Genomic DNA, 23,961 nt, shown 5'->3' with positions numbered 1-23,961 from the left:
AATCAGAGGGGTAGACGAACCATGAGAGACGATGGACTCTGAAAAACAAACAGGGTTCTAGAGGGGAGGGGGGTGGGAGGATGGGTTAGCCTGGTGATGGGTATTGAGGAGGGCACGTTTGGCATGGAGCACTGGGTGTTATGCACAAACAATGAATCATGGAACACTACATCTAAAACTAATGATGTAATGTATGGGGATTAACATAACAATCAAAAAATTAAAAAAAAAAAAAAACTTAAGTCTTCCCCAAAAATCACTATAGTAATCACAAAATAGGTTTACTTTGCAAATCTACTGAGATTATCAAAAAATCTGTTCCCTGTGCTTCCAAAGTAGGTGGTGCATAATGAATTCAAAAATTCAGTAAATAGAGCTCAGTGGGTCTACTTTTTTCTCCTGACTCCTATGATTATCATAATTTGATTTTATAGTTTTCTGTCCTAAGCTACCAGCTAGGGAGTAATCTTTACTGAGTCATGAACTTTCCCATCATTAAATGTCTGCACCTATTTTCAACATATCAGAAGTGTCCAATAACTACATTTTATATGCCTTGAATAAAGTCAAGTTGAGACCCTGGGGAGCATACATATAATAAAGTTTCCTTTTTGCTTTAGCAAAGTCCTTGTGGTTTGGATTTCCAGCTTTGTCTTTGACTCCTTTTCTGGAAGCATAAAGATTGTAAAACACATCTTCCATAGAGACCAGGACATACGTTTACAAGGACAGAAATCTGAGTAATTTCCCACTGGTCCAAAGGGAATATTAAACTCTTCTGTCATTCTGTAGTATATTATTTATGATCCCTTTTTTGTTGGCTTTTTTTTTTTTCATTTGTAAGTTCAACTCCATGTCCTGAGAGAAGGTGATAAAATGCTCAATATGTTAAAAAATCTTATCACTAAATCAGGAACAAAACTATAAATTTTGGCCTTTGAAATCAAACTGACTGGTGAGGATCATTTTGCTCCTGAAATATTACAGTAGTGATCAATTTGCTGTAAAACTAAGCAGTGTAGCTCAGCAATCTATAGTTGGAAAGCAAGTTGTTCAAGAGGAAAGTTTATGCCCGGTCCGAGGGATAAATTAAATTTTATGGGGGAAATATGCATTATTACATGCTTATCTGTTTAACATATTATTCTTTTCCACATCAGTATAATAAATATTTTTAATCGTATATTTTATCTCACATACATATAGTGATGCAGTAATTTTATTCCTCCTGTATTGGCCCAAACATGTTCAATTAATCACAGAATAGAGAAGAGATTTCAAATCTTTTTTTAAAAATTCTGATGTGCTTAGCAAATGTACATTCCCAGTGAAATGGAGTTAGTTTGCAATAGAAGAATTGTTCAAATTATATTTCCTCAAAGGGTGAAGATCAACTGGTCTGCTTTATCCTTTCTCCCAAGTTTAAACCCCTGCTCCTCACATAGTATCTTTCACCTAGAAATGCTTTGACCTTACTTGATTCCATTCATAAGGAGTGATTCCACATTGAAGCTTTTGCCTCAGAGTACAGGTTGGTTATAAGAAATCAAACTTGGAGAATAGGAATTCAGGGCCTGTGCCTAAAGAAGTAACAAATCATGAGAGCTAACATTAGTTGAGCCTCAGTACTTATCAGGCTGCCCTGCACCATTCCACATAATGCCCACAAAATTGCTACAGGGTAGGAAGGTTGCTTTGTCCATTTCAGAGATAAGAAAACTGGGCTTCAGGAGGCTAGCTAAGCAGTGACTGGAGCAGAAGGGGAGAAGCACTCAGGAAACCTTTGCTATAATCCCCAAGGGAGAAAGTGGCAGCCTGAAACAAGATGGCGGCTATGGAGGTGGAGACGAATGGATGAATTCAAGAGATATTTGGAAGATGGAAGCAACAGGACTTGATTTGGTAGCCGGTGCCATTCCCAGAGAAATGTATTTTCAAATGTTTGCCAGCACATTCTACGTATGTATGAGAATAATTTAATGCAGAAAAACCCAGGCATGTTTCTACATTTTCTCTTCATCCCATCTATCTTGCATGTAAATGAGTATACAAGGGAATGTTACCTCATACTTCAAAGGATAGAAAGGAGGTTGAGTTTAAAGCTCATTCTAAAAGTATTAACAGTTCAATGCATCATAGTGACTCTATGCAATTCTCCGTAGCATTTCTACATGGCTTGTGACAGCTTTTGTCCCAGACTATCTTTTCAAGGATGTTTGTATAGCACATAGCCTTGAAAGGATATTTACATAGCATATAACCTTGAAAAATAGAGATAGTGTCTCCCTCCAGGGCAGAAAGCAGATTTGTCTCCTGACCAGGGTAGTAAAGGTAATGCCTCCCTCTAAGGCAAAGATAGGGCAGATTGACCAGTAGCCCTCTTATAATATTGAAGGCTTGTTAAATTCAAGGGTCCTCAGCTGTAATATAAACCTGCTGGGTGTGCAGAATCTACCCCAGGTCACTCTACATTGCCCACATGGGACTTGACAGCAAGGGGAAGAGACACAAATAGGAAGCTCATGCCACCTGCCATGCTGTGAGTAATAAACTTCTTTGTCTCTGACCCAGAAGTCTTCTGTCTTCTGCCAGCATCCATGAAACTGTGGCAGGCTCACTTGTTAGCTTGCAAACAAAGTGAAATCTTAGACCTTCCACAGTTTTTGACAGTGACATTACCTATTGCCTAGTGATTTTTTAAAGTAATTTATTTTTAAATAAAACAGTACTTCTCCATCTCCTGCAAAGGATCTAGCACAGCCTATTAATTGACATTGCTCAAATTCCACCACTTCAGATTTCTACTTCCTCTCCTTATTCGTCAGTTGATAGGACTACATGGTAAATCAGTATTATCACAACCCAGAAGTATGAATTGTCACATCAATCTATACTTGTAAATGTCTTAACACCACTTTGAATTGACTGCTCCGCACAAACATAATACACTCCATTCATCAACAAATATTTACTGAGAGACTTTTGGGTGCCAGACACTGCACATGTAATAGTAGGAGAAAAAGACACAATCCTTGCCCTCAGAGAGCTTTGAGTCCAAATAAGAATGCAGATCACTGATGAAGCGATTACAACGGAAGGGATTAAGCATTTTGGAGAGATGATAGCTGCCATGGAGGGGAGCTAGTCTGTAAACTGATATTTGACAGCATTCATGCGTAGGAGCTGACCAGGAAAAGGTGAAGAGGGTTCTGGAAAGGTGACTCAGCCTTTGGAAACAGCTTATGCCAAGTCCTACAGGTGAGCAACGACATCATGCATTTAGAAAATAGAAGTAGGGGGTGTCCAGCGGGCTCAGTTGGTAGAGTGTGCTACTCTTGATCTCAGGGTTGTGAGTTTGAGCCCCACATTGGGTGCAGAGATTACTTAAAAATAAAGTCTTAGAAGGAAAGAAACAGAGAAAGGGAGGGAGGGGAGGGGAGTGGAAGGGAGGGGAGGGAGAGAGGAGGGGAATGGAGGGGAGGAGAGGGGAGAGGAGGGGAATGGAGGGAGGAAGAGTAGGAAGACAAAAGAGATGAGGGGAAGGATAGGCAAGAAACAGGCATGGGGGGGTTCATAATCATGGAGAAGGACTCAGATTTACTCTGCAAGCCGTGAGAACACCATAAGGGTCTCAAGCAAGGAAGCAACATGATCAGATTTCCATTTCAGAAAGTAAAAAACCACTCTGGCTGCTGAACTGAGAGCCCATGGGAGGGAAGGACTGCAGGGGTTTCTCAGTCATAGCACTATTTGACCTTCGGGGCTGCACAGTTCTTTGACGGGGACAGGCGCTGTCCTGTGCCTTGTAGGATCACATCGCCACCCCCAACCTGTACTCACTAGATGTCAGTAGCCTCCTCCTGGTTATGACAACAACAACAAAAATCCCCTGGGGAGCAAAATCGCCCCATTTGGAAACTGCTGGCGGGCAGAAGACCAGATTAGGAAGCCATAAGCCAGGAGAGAGATAAAAGCCACCTGGACCAGAGGTATGGCTGAAAAGAGATGAATTCAAGAGAAATGGAGAAGCCCCCTTTACATTTCTCATGAATCTGTTAAAAACGTCTGGGAAAGGTGTGCTAGAATGACCCACCACTCGACTTGTGTAAGGAAATGAATCTTAACTCTTTGCTTCTGCCTCTTTTTCTAAGCAAAACCTACTGTTGTGCTCTGCCATCTCGTCCCCGCTAAGTTGTATACTTTCATACATATGTATGCATATGTTAAGTTTTTGCAAGTATAATTTAGACTTTTCAAAACAGTGGCACAGTAACAAAGAAAAATTGAGACGTGCATGCATTTTGAATATTGAGTCCAGTTTCTCACATGCTACCCCTGACGTTCTCCATGCTGCTTTGTTTTTCTGCATTTGTTTGCTCGGCTTTCCCATGTCTTCCCCAACTTTAAAGGAATCTGCAGCTAACAGGCAATTAGGCCCACCATTACCTCTGGAATGCAGATGCTCTCCCAGACCAACCCACCAGAAAAATCTGCTGGTTACTAAGGAGGGCCTTCATAGGCTAAGAGACAACTTAAATCACAATATTTTCATAAAATTTATTTTGGTGGAAATGGAAATTATGTTTCTGGGAGGTGAACTGTGTGCCCAGAGCTTTGCAAATATTCCCTCAAATGTGAAATCTTCAAAAGTACCGTAGGGCAGCAACTATTTAACCCCATTTTGCATTTGCAAAATCTGAGATTCAGAGAAGTTAGTGAAGAAACTTATCTGAGGCCACCCAACTAAGAAGTTACAAAACTGGAATAAAACAGCAGTAGAACAGGACTCAGGAAACTTGTTCTGTAAAGGTTTGCAAATATTTTTGGCTTTGCAAGGCCACTCAGTCTCTGTGGTAATGACTCAACTTGGCCATCAGTAGCTGGAGAGCAACCCCAGACCATATGTAAATGTATGGGCATGGCTGTGTGCCAATAAAACTTTATTTGTGGACTCTGACATTTCAATTTCACATGTCGAAAAATACAATTCTTTTTTTTATTATTATTTTTGACCACTTAAAAAGGTAAAAACAATTCGTAGCTCATAGCCAGATGGAAACAGGCAGTGAGCCAAATTTGGCCCACAGGCCTAGTTCGCCAAAGTGTGTGGCAGAATGTAGGGAAGAATACACACTCCAGAGCCTGACTCCCTTGGTGAGAATTTCTGATCTCCCACAAGATTTTAAATGTATTGACTTAATGAGTTACCGAACCAACATCTCTGTGCCTCCGCGTCTCAGGTCAGCCTCTCCCAAAACAGATCCTGAGATAGGTTTTGAGTGCAAGTAGCTTATTTGGGAGATGATCCCAAAAAGCACCCCTTAAGCGGTAAGAAGCCAGACAGGGAAAGGAGGGAGCCCAATATGGAAAGCACCAAGGAGCTGTTACTCATTAGGGGCAAAGGGACTCATTCCTGCTGGGGGCCTCCAGAAGATTGCAGCTCGGAGGAGTAATGCCCCACTAAGCAAGGAGGCTGGGAGATTTATCTTCAGTCAGTGGGGGAGGGCTACCCCCTGGGCATTCACACAGCTGTACTTCTTCAACCTCTCTGTTGACAGAACATTCTCTGGGGACCAGCAAAGGCCCTGGGGCCGAGAGTCACAGAGGCCAGCAATAAGCCTTTGGCAGACCAGGGAATGCCTAAGGATTTGGGTTGGGGCACCCAAAGGTGCTACCACTCCACTTCCTCATTTGCAAAATACACATGATAAGAAGGCCTTCCTCGGGGTGCCTGGGTGGCTCAGATTGTTAAGCCTCTGCCTTCGGCTCAGGTCATGATCCCAGGGTCCTGGGATCGAGCCCTGCATCAGGCTCCCTGCTCCGCGGGGTGTCTGCTTCTCCCCCTCCTTCCTGCTCGAGCTCTCTCTCACTATCTCTGTCTCTCTCAAATAAATAAATAAAATATTAAAAAAAAAAAAGAAGGCCTTCTTCTGGGTGTATTGAAAGATTAAATGAATAGTATGTAGTATGTTAAGGCTGGAACTAGGTGAGGCAGGCAAAGCATTTGCCTTAGCCAAAGAATTTCAGGGGATTCCAAAAAGCTGAGTAATCAACATAAATCATATTTTGATCAATATTTTTTAAAAAATCAAAATTAAAAGAAAAGATCCATGATGAACAAAATACCAAAATTCTACATAAAAATAGCATGACTAACAGTGCTGTGTGAATCCATATTGGAGTCTGAGGCAAAAGAGAAAATGTGCATTTTCATATGCATCCTCATATGTATTTTTTAATTGTTAAATTTTCTTTCATAATTAGATTTTGAAAACATTATTGATTATTTTGCTTCCATTAAAGGCAGAAAAGTGAAATTATGATCTATTTGGTGTGGGGTAAAAATAAAATATTTAAACTTAATGTTATGAGTTTTAATGTACCTACGAGTCAATTTGTCAGTATTTTTTTTTCAACTTCTTTAATGTTCTGGGGGAAGAAACTAACCATTAAAAAAATACATAAAGGCATGCCTATGGAAATGCACATTTTCCCTTTAGCCTCAGGCTCCAGTATGGATTCACACAGCACTGTTAGTGATCCTGCCTTTATTTAAAATTTTGATATTTTGTTCATTATGGACTTTTATGTTAATTTTGATTTTTTTAAATATTGCATTGAAATATGGTTTATGTTGATTACTGAATTTTCTAAATGCCCTTTCCCCCCAAATTTTGTACCCACAGTAGCTGCTTCACTTTCCTCACCCCAGTCCTGATTAGTATATGCCTGGCACATAATCAGCCAACTATTTAATAAATGTTAGCTTTGCAGTTCATCTTCGAACCCAGTTTATATGCACTATCACCAGTGTTCTGTTTTACACCCCCCACACTGCTTCCTTGGTCCATCGGGATAACCCCACATTCACATCTTCACAGGTAAGCAGTCACCACCATAAATTGTATCTTTTTTTTTTCTATCATGGCATGTGGGAAAAAATGCAGCCTTTTATTGAATATTTCTGAGACATATGTGTTGATAACTACTCACATAACCTGTTATGGAAGGGGGAAAAAGTTAGCAAAGCCAAGGCAATTATGACTGGATAATTTGAAGGGCCCACTTTTTCTTGACAGCAAATTAATTGATGTTATAATGGGTATGTCACCCTGTCATCCATCAACATTTATTGAGTTCTGACAACGTACTGGGTTACATGTGAAACAGAACACACACACACACACACACACACCCCAAAATCCCAACTTATTCCTTCCCAACTGTAGATCCATCGACGATACCATTTGTAATATATTTTTTCTATGTAAAAGGAAAATAATATTGCCTGTACCCACTGTTTCTTAGTCTCTCTCTCCCTCTCCCTCCCTTACTCCCTCTCTCCCTCTCCAGACCATCCCCCCACCCCATATTTATCTTAACCCAGTGGCTCTGGTCTGCTTTGCAAATGAGTTGTAATCAACTTCTGAAATGGAATGAAGAGAATTCTGATTTGTGGAAAAAAGTAGATTTGTCTGGTAGATGCATTTTAATCACTCCTGTTTATTAATGACCAGGCTTTCTAGAACCACATTCAAGAATTGAAGGTGTGATTGGCTCTTTGATTCAGTCTCACGATCTATCACTATAGAAGCAATGAAAAGAATCTAGGGAACTAGCTAGCTAACCCCACTCTGCTCTCTGGACCTGTTAACAGGAGGTTGCTGGAATCTGGAGAAGTAAATAAACAACAGTTTTCTTGAAAATGCTCCGCGGGGAGGGGGGCGGGGGGGGGTTGGAGAGAAAAAGAAAAAGCCTCTGAGTCCAAAAAAAAAAAACCCGCCAAGTAATTAAAAAAGAAACTTCATTTCCAATTGCTGAATAAGACATTAAAGAATTGCAGGAAGCAAAATCCAACAGGAAAAAAAAAACAGCTATTTATTTTTAGAGTTCTGTTAGAAATTAAAAGGAAAGAACGCTCTGGAATGGATTTATGACTTTGTCCATAATTCCACGATACCATTTACTCATTTATTTATTTGTGTCTGTGTATTTGCTTTTGGCAACACATTCCGGGATTAGATCAAGACCTACAGTAGTGAAATTTCATCCTTAACCCCACATTTCCTTTAGTGCAGCAGCTCTAGTTACAACCTAATGTTATTTTAACAGTTTTTCTTTAATTTAACGATATTTAATTTGCATTCGCTCAAGTGACATACAATAGATCATGCTATTACCATGATTTATATCAGATGAACTGGCATAAATTCAACATTATAAATTGCGCCTGTAAATGAAACTATTATTTTACAGGAATTACTGTAGCAGAAAGGGTAAGGACCCTCCAGTCAACCTTAGTCAAACCCACTCTTTAGAGTTTTATATTTTATGCCCGCAATAAATGCTTTTGTGAAAGCCCATAACCCACAAAAAAGTCATTCGAAGTACATTAATTACGATAATACTATCCAAAAAGCTGCAAGGGCCTATATTTGTGACATCATTCTCTGATTTCTTGCTGCCTTAAATTATCCCTTTGATGGCTGCGGAGATTAACAGTCATGCTTTTGTCATTAAATATAAGGCATTTTAAAGCTTAATCCACCTAAGTTCTAATTGATATTGCTTTCAGTTGGCAGATAGCGACCTGATTTATAATTTAAATATGCGGCATTATATGCATCTCTTCAGTATAATGAAAAAGCAAAGTTCCTCTCATCTTTCTCGGCAATGTTAACATCAAGGAAAAGTCGCTTTTCTTTTCCCTTTTATATCCTAAGCCTAATTGAAAACTGTTCATTGAATTTCAACGTGATAGAAAAGTCTTTTTATCTCTCAATTTGTCCATTAGCGATTATAATTGAAGTATCTGCTACACAGCTGAATTGATATTGTTCTTGTTTAAATTGTGAATTTCTCTAAATCTTTCAGAAGACATCAAGAAATATGTATGTATATATATATATATACACACGCGCGCGCATATGTGTATGTGGCTCAGGCGATCCCAGCTCACGACTTTGCTTAAACGGAGTGTCGGACTCACTGACTCTCCACGTGGGTAGAGCCACACAAAGAAGGAAGTCGTCTGATTTTGCTGGGGAGCGTGTTGCATAATAATCTTACCGGCATGACCATAAGGTTTGCTAATTGTCACATTGGCTTAACAGCTGTCAGAGGCTTCCCACAGGCGGCCATCAATATTACAACACAGTACATTCCCAGGAGTTACATTGTTTTCAACGGTTATTTATTTTCATAGACATTACTACAGCTAATGACGTCTATTTATGTGAATCCACTAATTATTTTTCTGGGGGTTTTTTTGTTTGTTTGTTTTTGTTTTTGTTTTTTTTAGAAACCTCTATTCCATCGAGTTTCACAGTTTGGAGGATGCCCTTCTTCCCTGCCCCCACCTGCTGACCCTGGCTTCCCTGAAACCTCCTTGACAACTCCTTCCTCTTGATAATACTAATTTTTCTTCATCCTCAGCTATAAATATCCTAATAGCTTTGCAGAAGAAAAAAAAAAAAAAGAAGTTTGCAAAATATCTTCATTCCTTAATGGCACTGCTGAATTCTTTCACTAAATCTCTAAGCCAAGTTCATGTTAGTTATGATAAATGTACAAATATATCACTGTTTAGGCTCCCTTTACGAGGGCCGAGTGAGTCTTGCTAATTTTTTTGGAATTTCTTTTATATTTCACCTGATTCCTCACTACATTGCTTTTTTTTTTTTTTAAGCAGAGCAAACCTTGACATCTATTAAATAGAAAGCAGAGACTGACAAACTGCAGACTGAGCGAAATATGCATGACCTGATTTAAAAATGAATTGATAGGTGTCACTGATCTCTATTATGCATAGAATGTGTGAATTCCATATGATGTATTATTTATCCGTATTAGATGCCTTTTTGTTTCATTAATAAACCTGTATATCAGAGATATACAGTACTGATGATTAGTTTGCAGCAGTACAAAACGACATGGTATTTGCCTGCCATTGCTCAATTATTTTCCCCATTTTTCCCCTGCGTCTTCGCATGAATTATTAAGACCCGGACTGTTTATTTAAGAGTCTAATTTTAGTGCATGTGTCCGGCCGAATTCTGTTTTCTCCTCTAATGAAATGAAAATAGTGTGAGAATTTCCAATCCTGGTCTCAAATTTTAGATTCGCAATGCACGATGCAAGTCATAAAGGTCACTCTGCTTTTGAACCAAATAGCATCGGCGTTTGATGAGCCTAAAAATCCATTTGGGTTACGCATCACATCATGCCGACAAATTAAAGTAGAGCTGCTTGGTTAAGTCAAGCACAATTTGGATGTGCTTAGAGAAAAATAGATTAAAGGAGCAAGGATCCAATTTGAGGAACCCTAAAGATCTTATCCAAATGAAGGTAGGTTATTGGAGATAACTTCTGGAAGTTGTCTTGAGGGACCACCATTAATATCAGTTTGTCTAACATTACCTCTTCTCGTCACCAGACTCGGATCTTTAGTTCTCATGTCTAGTAATGCATATTCATTTACAATCAAATCATGCCACAACCTGCATAAAATTTTTTGAAAAGACTTACTATTGAGATGGTGGATAGAGATGACCTTATACATAAAATTTTCTTTGCTTTTCTAAATATGGAGTGAAGGATAACATTTTGTTACAGATGAAAAGTGATTTAGGATGATATGTAGATATGCAGTTTGAGGATTTTCTTAGGGTTTGTTTTTTTTTTTTTTTTTTTTTTCATTAAACGACTTCCTCAAAGAGAGGTCTGAGACAAAGATTCTTTAGCTTGTTTGTTCAGGATCTGGCAGAAGGAAAATGATAAGATATCAATGCACACATTGCTTTGAGAGAGTCGTAGGTGCTGTGGAGTCTGATAAGAAATCTCAGATGGCATGAATCCAGCAGAGTCTGGAAGCATACAGTCCTGCAATAGTCACATTTAAATTAACTAGGGAAATGGTAAAAAAAAAAAGTAACATGGCAAAATGAGACCATCACAGCATAGTCAAAGGCTCCCTTTTTCAGAACCAGGCACACTGGTGGAAATATAAATAAGTTCAAAATTTTTTAGGGTAATATGGCAATAACTTCAAAATGTATGCCTTTCCATTTGACCCCAATGTTCTCCTTATAGGAATATATACAGTCTAAATATTCTTGCACATAGGTACAAAGCTAAATGTACAAAATCAATTTTGCAAAGTTGTCTGTACAATAAAAAATTTTTAATAGAAAGCTGGAAACACTTCAAGGTCGATCAATAGGAGAATATTTGAACAAATCATGCTTGATCCATTGTTTGTAATAGCAGAATATTGGAAATAATCTAAATGATCTTTATTAGGAGAGTAGTGAATGATGCATTCATATAATGAAATGTCACACAACCATTAAAAATAATAGAGAAGATCTATGATGCTAATATGGAAAGATGTACCAGATGACAAGTGCAGGGCGGGGGGGGGGTTGGGGAGGAGCTTACAGAACATTGTGTATAATATGGCCTCTGTGTGTGTGTGTGTGTGTGTTTCCTTGTGGAAGTGAGGTGTGCATGTGTTGAATGTTTAAAGTTTAATACATCCGCTAGAATGTACATCCTCGTGAGAGAAGGAATTTGGCCTGTCCCATTCACCAACATGCTGCTGCATCTCCACATCAGTGCCTAGCACATAATAGAGACTCAAAAGCCATTCGATGAATGAATGAATGAATGAATGAATGATCATATGTTAGTACAAATGTAATTTAAAAGGTATGGAAGGATACACACCAAATTCATAACAGGTCAGACATAGGAGTAGAGGACAAAGAGACTAGGAAAATGTACGTTGATCCTCTACAATGTCGGAGTATTTTTAGAATGCGTATTTTTCAAAAGGTTTTATCAGGAAAAAAAATAAAATATTATAATAAAACTGCAAAACGGAAAGCCATGCTGTGGCTCCCATTTGCTTTTGTTTTAAGACTGTAGAATTGTAACAAAGATCTACATAGCCTCTCCCATCCTGCCCCATTTCCCCCTTCTTCCAGCTCCTGTTGGAAAAGAGAGGGGTGAGGCTGAGCTGGGCTGCAGTTACGAAGAATGAGCTGCTCTTCCAAAGCTCGTGTTCCTGCGAACTTGGGGGGCTGACCTGAACACTCCTGAATTCTGACCTTGTGAAATCCTAAACAGGAAAAGACTCGCAAGAAGTCATCAAGGACAACTCAATCAAGGTGTCCAAACAGTCTAAAGTAGCAGTGAAGAGTGAGGTGGGATGGATGGACACATTAAAAATAAATAGAAAGTATATTAAGGCACTTCCGGTTTAAAATGGTGGGTTGAATTCACCGTTTGTCTTCTGTCCTCAAAACCCCACTAAAATGACAGTACAGGGATTAAAGAATTACAAACTCACAAGGACAAAGAGAGTGGGAGAATAGACAATGACAGGAGGGAAATGTCAGCCAAATTTTGAGAAATGGAAGGGAATTGGATGAACAAGTGACAAGTGGCTGAGGTTCCAGCACTATCCTATCAGCCAAAGACTAGGCGGTGGGATGTCAACACAAAGCCAATTCAAGCTCCAGGATCCTGGAGAGCTTCAAGACCGAGGCACCAGACAGACTTGGAGCGAAATCAGGAAAACTCTAAGGCATTCCTCCATCACCACCTTCCTCCTGCAGAAGGGAAAGACTACGGGCACAAGTTTAAAGGCTCTGGACTGGACAAAACCAGGCACAAAAGAAAGTGAGAGTGAGGTCCCTTTATGATACAAGCAGACACACTGACAAGTCCTTTCTCTGCTCAGTTCCCGGTCTAGGCTCCTGGTCAATACTCATCTCCCTCCCAAGTGAGCGATTCACTGTTTCCATTTTGGGGAAAAAAAAAACAAAAAAAACTGGTCTGTCCAAGAGGAAAAAAAAACTACAGATACTGATATTTTGGGGTCTTTCAGTGACAGAGGCAAATCATTGCCCATTGTCCTCACTCAGAGCCTCACCAGTCAACATGATCAATCCCAGATATAAAGCACAGAGTCTGCTTTTAGTGCCTTACTTTGAAACAAAAGGGACATCCAAGCATCACCATATATTTGATCAAAATCTCTAAAATGAAATTCAGAGATGAAAACAAATAGAGGAAAAAAGGAAATGTGAGAAAACAAAGACTATATAATGTGCAAGAAAAAAATTGTCAAAAATAGGGGCCCTTACATGGTTCAGTCGGTTGAGAGTCCAGCTCTTGATTTCATCTCAGGTCGTGATCTCAGGGTCATGAGATCAAGCCCCGAGTCAGGCTCTGCGCTCAGCACAGAGTCTGCTTGTCCCCTCCGTCTGATCCCCCTCTGCTGTCTCTCTCTCTCATGCGTGTGCACACACTCAAATAAATAAATACATAAAATCTTCTTTAAAAATGTCAAAAATACTGAAATATCTTCAGAAAGATATGGCATGCATGACTAAAATGCCTAAAAAGGAAAAGCCAGAGGACAATAAATAGTTCTGAAAATTAGAAGATACAGTGCAGCAATGAAAAATTGAGAAGATCGTTTAGAAGATGATGATGAGAAAGCTCCCAGAAAAGAGAATTTTTAAAAAAGAGATAGATAATGGAGAGAGAAAATATTAAGAAAATTAAAGATATAACATCCAAATAATAGGAGTTTTAGAAAACAATAATAACAAAAATTAAGAAGATAGAAATAACATAAGAAATTATTCAAGAAAATTTCCCCAAATTGAAGAACACCAGTTTCAAGGACCCATCAGTTACCCACCTCTGTAAGTGAGAAAAGTCCCACATCAAGTTATACCATTATAAAATTTCAAATCCCAACAATTTTTCAGAGAGAGATTTTTTAGAAGGTATAAGAAAAGCATCATCACACATCACAGGAGCTATGCTACAAACTGAAAAACCACACATTTCTTCAAAATGCTAATGCAAGGGTGTCTCTTTCCAACTAAGAATTCCATAACCAGCCAAATTATTATTTCATTGTAAACAATAGAATAAATGTATTTTCAAACTTGCAATATGTCAAAAATTGACATCTCAGATCCCCTTTATCCAGAAAAGGGGGAGCTTTTTCTTTTTTTTCCCTATCTGGGCATGACACCAACTCAGAGACAAACAGAGAGAGCAGGGGGAGGGAAGATGGCGTCCTGACATCACCATTTGAGCCCAGGACCCAGAAGTCAGAATTCAAGTCTGCACCACTGTCTTTGGTTCACTCTGGCAAATGCAACCTCTACTAGTTAGAGCCCATCCCACTCTGCTTCTTGAAGTTTTTTTAGTTGTGCCAACCAATATTGATCTTTCTCTTTCCTGACCACTAATTGTTTTAGTTTATAATATTAAATCTATGAGGAACTTTTTATTTCTAAGCCCTTGTTTCTTTGGCATGTAGGTTTTACATTTCTCTCCTATGTTTCCCAATGGGTTAAAACTACTCTTGAACCAAAACAGTAAGCATTCTTGTGGATTCAACTCTCCCTCACACCCCATTGGCCTCCATGTTGATTCCATTCCACCTCCTTGCTCCTCCCACCTTCTCTCACTTGTTCAGTTTCCTTCCTCTGGAATCAGTTCTCCACACAGCTGCCTGAGAGACCATTCTAAAATGCCAATCTGATCATGACCCTTTTGCCTGCTTGAAATACCTTCATTTCTCTCTCAACACCAGCAGGATAAAATCCAAAGTCCTTAACATATCACACAAGATTCAGCCCTGACTATCTCCCTCCCCTCTCCCACCTGAATCCACCTGAAACCACTTAGCTATTTCACACCCCCACGACTTTGCAAAAGCTGTACCCTCAGCCTGGCACGTCCCACCCCACCTTGTTCTATTAGTCTGACAAATTCCCATTCATCCTTCTAGAATCAGCACAAATAAGTCCTGCTCTGTGAAACTTGCCCACCCATTTATGCTGCCTGTTCCTCCACTAATACCTCTCCTCTGTCAGAGCATTTCCTATATGTTTTGCAACCTCTTGTTAACGTGCCAGCTTCCCACACAAAGTGATGAGATTATTTCTGTATCCCAAAATCAAGGTAGGCTCCGTCCTTAGTAGATAATAAATATTTGCTGAAGGATCAATGAATTCTCTTCTAGACCCTAATTCCTAGTGCTGTTGTGAAAATAGACCTCAATAGGTATTTAACAAGATAAACAGAAGGTTCTTTACATTCTGTAGGAGACATCTGCTCGATTTGCCTGCCCCACATCTATTCCCTGTTACTCCGGTGCGGGTACTGTAATATGATGATTTTTCTTGAGGAAATTACCTCTCCAGCTCATGAAGGTTGACTGTTAAATTGTTAGCAACTTTCTAAGCTGTGTGAGATTATGCAGATAGTTTGAAATCAACCGTGGTGGGAGTATTTACACACGGAAATGTCCCCTGACCCCACCCCCAGAGCCAGTTGTTAAGTATTTATCAGCTCACCCACAGTCTCAGCCCATGTGGTTTGACAGAAGTTGACCCCCCACCCAGGGTGGGCACTCAGCTCAGCCTGGCCACTCAGGGTAGTCCAAGCCTTCCAGGGCCACAGTGATTGGTTCATAGGTGAGCACGCTACTTTTGCCTAACCAAAGAGAATCTCTCCTAGAACTGTTGCCAAAAACCACTGAAGGGAGGTGCTCCCAGCCCTGAGATGCCTGTCTCCAAAGATGACAAAGGACTCCAGAACTGCTGGGCTGCAGGTGGAGAAAACCCTTTGAGAATGAAGCCAACAGAGAAAGAGGGCGGGGGAGAGAGAAGTGGTCATGAAAACTAAGTCCTGGATCCAGCAATGACTCATTGGTTCTCATTCCTAGACATTCCAGTTTTCTGAGTCAATAATGCCCCTTTTTTGCTTAGGTCTATTTGTATTGTTTTATTTTATTTTATTTTTTTTAAGCAGAGGGAGCGGCAGGCAGAGGGAGAAGCAGGCTCCCTGCTGAGCAAGGAACCCGATGCAGGACTTGATCCCAGGACTGTGGGATCATGACGTGAGCCTAACCGACTAAGCCACCCAGGCATCCCTGTTGTTTTATTGTCACTTACAATTGGACGTATCCTGCCTTATAGCCTGTCCCACCCAGTTCATGAGTATTTTCCTGTAATGTGGAAGGCACTTCTTCGGATGATTACCTCGCTCAAATCAGTGACCCTGCCTTGGGGACTGCCTCTAGACATGGACCAGGGTCGCCAGCAGCTGCATAGACTCCATGCCCCTCCTCGTCACAGCTAAACCTCATCCTCCCCTACATTTGCAAGTTTCAACTGGAGAGTTTGGAGTTAAGCCACATTATTGGGAGCACTTGAGAGAGAAGAGCCATAATCCTCACTAAGTCCCTAGCTACCCAATGGCTGCTGTGCCCACGGCTGCTTCCTTGATTTTATGAAAAACCCCAACAAATGCCTTATTTTGCCTTAAATTATTCAGATCTGCCTTCTATTCACTGTACTAAAAGAATCATAACTGAGACTTTCCCAAAGGGTAACACATGAGCTAGTGGGAGTCAAGACAGTTTTAGGTAGCATAGGAATGTTTTACTTCTAACTATTATGTATTTATTTTCATGTATATTCAGAAAAATGTAACTAACACATCTAAAGGGATTTCGTGGATATCACTACTTGAGATGAAGCTAAAACAGGTATTTTTTTTTTCAATCTGTCAATTTCAAGAAAAACACTCAATAACTGTTGGCGGCAAGCAACGGAAACCAAATCTGGTTAACTTAGGATCCATGCAATTTCTTGGCAGGAAATCAGGAAGTCCCCCAGACTGAGGGAAAATCTAGAGAAAAGGGCTGGAAAAAAAACAAGCAGGAGGCAAGGGAAGTGTGTCAGAGGAATCAGAGAGACATTCTCATGAAGACATTACCCCCAAGTGCCACGGCCATGGCCGCTACTAGACTGCTTCCACTGGCTTCTCTGTCCAACGCCTTTGCCACAAATTCTTTCTAAATGAAGTCTTTCTATGGGCTCAAGGTTTGAGTATAGCAGAGCATGATGGGACCTGAGCCAAGAGGCCACACTTGTACCACAGCGGGCAGGGAGAGGGAATACTTACCGGTAGGTCTCAGACATGGCTGCCCATTACAATCCCCTCCGGAGCTTTAAAACATGTAGCTTCCTGGTCCCACCCATTCCCCCAGAGGCTCAGATTGATAGGCTGGCCATCAGGAGCTTTTAAAGGTGTCCAGGGGCTTTTATTGTGCAGCCTAGGTCGAAAACCGTGGGCTAGCTCATCTGGCTTCCACAGTGGGCAATTTTACTCATCTAAGGGCGCTTGGCTTTATCTGAACGCCCTCCTTTCCTGCATTCCACAATTGATTTCCTTGCTCTCCTTATATGCTCTAGTGCTAATGCTGTTTTCAGCTCTTTCAATTATGCGATTTCCTTATCTTTATACTACTGAGAATACCTTACAAGATTTCTTAAACAGCAACTAAATTTATCTGCCTGTCATTTTGTTTTCATTATCCATGATAGCAATCTCTCGCATAGCTTATGAGAACATATCAAGTGATTGGTTTTAAACAAACAAACAAAAATCCACCCAGTCAACATTTGTCCCAAGGTGTAGACGCAGCTCGTTCCTTCCATGGCTTGCACATGATATGCATCCGACTCGAGTGTTTGCCTCAGCCCACAAAGACTTCTCTCCTGAATCTATGGATGTTTGTTCTTATCTACTGTTCCCTCCTTATCACAAATAATGGTGTGCTGTTTTCTGGAATGTGATGCAGTAGCCCAAGTTTTGCTCCATAATGAAAGCAATAATTCTGAGAGCATGCCGAAGGAATAAAGATGCATGGTAATTGTCAAAAGTTCCTCGTTTTGAAGGCAAAGAGGCATTTGCTCATCGTGGTTGACAGTTGATGGCTTTCAGCTGTAGAATATCTGTAAAAATAACAAGAATTTTAACAACCTAACTTCTGTCTTGCTTTCAGATGAGATTATCAACAAAAGGAGGTCTGGATCTATGGAATGCATGGGGAGATCAAACTCAAAGTCATGTTGAACCACAGCTATGATTCCTGGTGATTACCCATGTGGCTACCTGGGTACCAGCCTGCCACCACCTGCCCCAGACTCAAAATCTGATGATGCAGTTGATCTGTCTTTTCTGACTCCTAGAACCCAGGGTTTCCCACCTTGGCTCTACTGACATTTGGGGCTAGATAATTCTGTGTTGTGGGGGGCTGCCCCTAGGCACTGGAAGATGTTCGACAGCATCCCTGATCTCTCTCCCCAAGATGCCAGTAGCACACATGCCTCCCCCCAAGTTGTGACAACCAAAATTGTCTCCAGCTGTTGCCAAATACACCCACACAGCAACATCACTCCCAGTTGAAAAGGAACGTCCCGGCCCTCGCTCCCTATTAGAATCACCTGGAGAGCTCAAATGCCTTGACCCCCGATCCCAGTGGACTCAGAATCTCTGCCATGGAACCCAGGCACCAGCCCTGGAAAAGCTGCTCAGAGATTCTCAAGCACAGCCTAGGTTGAGAATCTCCATCCTCACGCAACTAGCTATGGTGCTTCTTCAAGTCCTTCTCAAATACTTTCATAATCCAGCCCTCCACTTAGCAACACATGAGCAACTACCATGTAGAAACAATATTAGCTATCATGTCGAGTACCGTCTCGTGGAATTTGCAATTTAATGAGGTCATGAGAGTGCAAGAGAAATAAATTGTTTTTCATATGTGAGGACATGTGGGAAAATACCTAGAAAGGAGACCTAAAAGGAGTAAGAGGAAATGAGTGCCGATCTGGGAAAGGAGAGCAAGGGAAGTTAATGGACAGATGGGAGCCCAGGGAGCCCAGCGGGGGTGAATGTGCCCCACACCTGAGAGGACACGAGAGGCCTGGGGCACTCTGATTTTTTAAAGCTCCTGGCGTATTTCTAAATGTAAGGGGTTACAAAAATTACCGTGTGTGTTTAGCATTTACCTTTATTTAAATAACAACTTTATTATAATTCATACCATAAAAATCCACCATTTCAAAGTATACAATCCAGTGATTTTGAGTATATTCAGAGTTGTGCTATCATCATCACTGTCAAATTTCAGAATATCTTCATCACCCCAAAAAGAAACCCCCACCTATTAGCAGTCACACCCCTCCCCATTCTTGCAAGCCCCAGCCCCTGGAAACCAATAATAAGCTTTTCGCCTCTATAGGTTTGCCCATTCTGGACATTTCCTACCAACAGGATTCTGCAATATAGGGCCCTTGCGTTTTACTACCTCGACAGCATCTAAAAACAAAACAGAGCAAAATAAGAATGAAAACAGCCATCCTCCCAAGAGGCAATGAAACTTGGTGCCTAAGAGATTTTGGCATCAAACAAAATTCCATCCAAATTAATTCCTGTACCCTCTAGCTGGATGATCTGGAGCAGACACCCAAAAGCATCCCCAGCAACCTACCCACTGCCCAAATCTTATACACAGAGCCTGAAAAGGCTAAATGGGCATTGTCCTAGGCCCACAGTTTTGCTAAAAAGAGAAAATGGAAAGTCTCAGACAGCTCCTAGGAAAGGTATTTCTTTCTGTGATCACAGAGAGGTGCTTGAAGAAAACACTCTGCCCCTTGTCCTCCACCCCTTTCTTCCCTTGAAGAATGTGTGAAGGCAGGAACCTTGGACACATGGCTGCCATATTGTGACCATGAGGGAAAGGCCAAGAGGATCACAGAAATACCAGCCCAAATTCTGACACTGTTGAGCTACTGCCTTCTCCCAGATTGGTATGCCCAAAAATCAAGCCTCTGTGTGTCTAAGCTATTACTACTTGGGTTTTGGTTACTTGAAGCCCCAAGTATCCCTGACTGAGACAGAAAGTTATTTCATTTCTATGCATTAGTTCATGTGTTGGTGGGTAGAGCTCCCTCACCTATGACCCAAGAATCCCTTACCATGATTGAACAAAGAGAACAGTTTCCTTTTAGGAGTGTTTCTTTCCTTTGGGTGTAAGCTCATGGGACTAGTGTCTTTTCCCTTTTAGTCAAGATATGGGCGTGTTAGCCATCCTATTCTCATCAGAAACCCCACCCTGGAATTTGATTATTGAAATGGAAAGTTACTGGAGTTCATTCCTTCCGGTAGGAGAGGGCTGACTAGTTAGACCAGGGCTGTTCCCATAATCACCCATGCATGCATTCATTCCTTTACTCCAAAAAATATTTAGGGAGGCACTAATATATGCAGATGTGAGGACGTGGAATTGAAGAAAAGAGACAAATTCAAGTAATCTATGTCCAAGGAAAGGGAGTTAGACTGTAAACAGGTCAGTGTCTTGTATAATATCAGGTGGGGATGGGGCCACAAAGAAAAATCAAGTGGAATGAAAGGGATAGCTAGTGACAGGAATGGGGGCAAAGGTGGGTCACCCTATCTTGGAGGGTGACCGGAGAAGTCTTCACTAATGAAGCTGTATTTAAGCAGAGAGGCTCTGGCAAGAGTGTTCCAAGCAGACGGTAGAGCACATGCAAAGGCCCTGAGGCAAGAACATGCTTGGTGTACTGAAGGAACAATGAGGAGGAAGTCAGTGTGGCTGGAACAGAAGGATGGAAGGGAAAGATGATGGATGAGAAAGCTGGAGAGGTGAGAGGGACTGCATCAGTCAGATCAAGCCATTTACTAAAACATGAGAAACTTTTAAAAGGAATGATGTGATCTGGCTTCGGTTACAACATTACCCCTCTAGACCATCAGGGAGGAGGAGGAAGGCAGTAAAACCACTGAGGAAGTGATGGCAATGTTTTATGTGAGAAATGATACACCTAGACCAGGGTATAACTGTGGGGCTTGTGGAAAATAGTCCGATTCCAGATACATTAAGAAGGTAGAGCTAACCAGATTTACCAAAGGCCTGGATGTGGAGTGAGAGAGGAATAAGAGAGTCAAAGATAATTCCAACATATTGGGTCTGAGGACCTGGGCAAATGTAGGTCCTGTTTGCCAAGGTGGAGAATCCTAAGAAGGACATTAAGATGGCGGTCATCACTGTGAGTCCTACTTTGTAGCACTCTGGGGAAAGTCTGTTCCCTCAACCTTCCCACCGATTCAGGCCTCCCAATATTCTTCCAGTACACTCCTGTTGGCTTAAATAAACCACCGTTCATTTTCTATCATTAGCCACCTAAGCCTCTTAAATGATAAAACAGGCTAAATCAGCTTTTATGTGTCCACACAAGACATGAAACGCCATTCTGACCATGCCCTGAGCAACAACCAACAAATTCACAAATGAACTTTTGGACGCCACCCATTTCTCTGTTTGAGGCTGATTTTTCCTCTCATGGCATCTCTCCTCAGAGAGACAGTTTCTGCCAGTACAAGGTGGGAAAGTGTCAAATACTATTAAAACTTGATTGCTAATTCAAATGCTATTGTGCTTGATATGCTTGTCATGTACAAGTGCACAATGTAGCTTAATAAAATTGATAGAACTCCCTTTGAAGATATTTTTGTCACAGAGGCACTCAATAAAACTGTTTCTCCATCAGGCTCTTCTGCCTCTTCGATATTTTGTTAGTGACACATTTTCATGAACTAGTCCGGGGCCTAGCAAGGCGTGTTTTGCAAAGAATGTTGGAGGGGAAAGTAGGAGTGTTCAGATTTTTCTTTTTATTTCTTGTAATAGGAAGACCTCTACCAACTGCCTAATGATGCAGTTCATCTGGGTCACCGGGAAACCAAATCAAAGCTGTTTTTCTTCAGAGTCATGTGCAATCAAATAAATAACCCACAGAGGTTGCTGTAACTAACTCAAAAATAGCTAATTGTAAATACCAAGTCCAAAAATTAATCTGTGTGAGGAAATGTTCCTTTTCTTCTTGCCTCCATTCAACCAATGTTTCCAGCCTGGGACCCAAGAGAATTACAGATTCACCTTCAGTATCAAGATGGTGGAGCTTGGCTCCCCCCTTTGGACATGGTCAGCATGGAATAAAAACAGGTAAGTGATTTCTTAGTGGTAATACTGACCAGCCTTGGAGGGATACTGACCTGAGTTCAAAGCTGGGTGGCTTGGGGAAATCACATCATCCTGGAGCTCAGATCCCACATCTATAAACTGGGGACAAGATACTATTACTACTATGAGAAGTAGTACTCTTTTGACTGTAAGTGACAGAAAATTTAATTCAAAGAGACTTAAGAAAGAAAAAAGACATTAATTGACTCAAATACTTGAAAATATTGAAGATCGAGCTAACTTCTACCCCAGCCTGATTTGGGGGCTCAAACGTCTCCTCAGGCCCTGGTAGCTGTGTTTCTTGGCTCTGACCACCCCCTATGTCAGCTGCTCTCTCAGGATGACCGGCTCCAGATGATGGCAGGGCGGTGGCCAGCTGTTCCTGCCTTATGTATTTCTCTAATGAAAAATGGAACACGGGGCGCCTGGGTGGCTCAGCTGTTAAGCAGCTGCCTTCGGCTCAGGTCATGATCCCAGGGTCCTGGGATCGAGGCCCGCATCGGGCTCCCTGCTCCGCGGGAAGCCTGCTTCTCCCTCTCCCACTCCCCCTGCTTGTGTTCCCTCTCTCGCTGTGTCTCTCTCTGTCAAATAAATAAATAAAATCTTAAAAAAAAAAAAAAGAAAAATGGAACACCCCTCCCAGCCATGTGAACAATGGCAAAAACTGTGTCAGGTGCTCATCCCTAAACCCATCCCTAAATCAGTGATGGTTCTTCACACGCCAACGATGGAGCCATGTGCTGTCACATTGCTCAGATCACACAGATTTGGGGTTCTGCTAGCAAGGAAGAAAAGAGAGCAGGTATTGGATGAACAACTAGCACTGTCCCCCGTGTCCCCTCAACAAGGTAGGACCTCAATGGATGGCAGTGGAGGTAGAAGAAGAAGGTTTTGATGTGGAAATTCTGAAAACAAAAGATACAGCCCTCCTTGTCCTTGTCCTTGTCCTAAAGCTCACTGATGTTTCAGGTGTGGGTTTAAATCGGGTTGGTTTTACTCTTAAATGCAAAGTGATTCAACAGGGGAGAAATAAAAAGAAAAGTGAAAAAGACCAGTCATCTTACGGCAATCACTTGCCTTTTTGCTTACGTTTTCGGGTTTTTTGTTTGTCTTGTTTTTGTTTTGTTTCGTTTTAGTTTTCATTTTACTGTAGCCGGACTGCATGTGAAACAGCCCCTTACTCTAGCAAAATCTGGGATTCGGGCTTTCCAGATTTCGGATTTACTGCCTTCAAGTCCCCCCCAAAGGATAATTATTTGTAAACGGCTTTATTTTTCAATCCTGGTACCTACCTGTAACTCATGAGTTTGCCTATAAATTAACGCACTGAGAATGACTTCTCACTCAAGGTACAATGAAAACATGAGAAATGGGTTTTAATAAACAGGGTTTGAAAGGGGATCCGAGGGAGCACAGAGAGGCACTCAGTTCACATCGGAACATTGAAAGGACACGGGGAACACATGAAGAATCTCAGTAATTACTCTATCACGGAACCTGTGTCTTTTGATTGTCAGTGTTCAGCTAACTAGAAAAGACACTTGCTGCATGATTAAATGTCATTTACATAAAGTATAAATTACACACAATATGAACAGATACTTCATTTTCTGATAGAAATATATTTCAGGTTTTTGTCTCACAAAAAATAATTATAGTTTATTTTCGAAAGTCAGTGAAGAAAAACTGAAACTGTCTCTCATAGCCTCAACCTATGGGGAAAACTACTTATCACACATCCATCTCAGGCTTATTTTTGTATCTATTTACGCAGGCATACACACGTTTTTAAAACAAACATGGAATCGCATGATAACGTCCGGGGCAGGGGAACATTTATTCTCTACTTGCCATGTGATACTCTTGCTCCCACCCACAGAGGAGCACATTCGTTGATGGATGGGTGACAGCCATTGGTCCACATCGCTCAGATGGATGAGGTAACATATTAAAAAGCTACTTGCAATTTGCTCCCTTTCTTCTCTGACTCAGAACCACGCAATCTCTGAGTCAGCAGTCTCTGATGAGTGTAACTT

Source organism: Mirounga leonina, unplaced genomic scaffold (assembly GCF_011800145.1).
Source record: "Mirounga leonina isolate KUSES-001 unplaced genomic scaffold, KU_Mleo_1.0 Mir_195, whole genome shotgun sequence".
In the NCBI taxonomy this organism is placed as follows: domain Eukaryota; kingdom Metazoa; phylum Chordata; class Mammalia; order Carnivora; family Phocidae; genus Mirounga; species Mirounga leonina.
The sequence above is the reverse complement of the archived record's forward strand: the minus strand, read 5'-3'. Positions refer to the sequence as shown.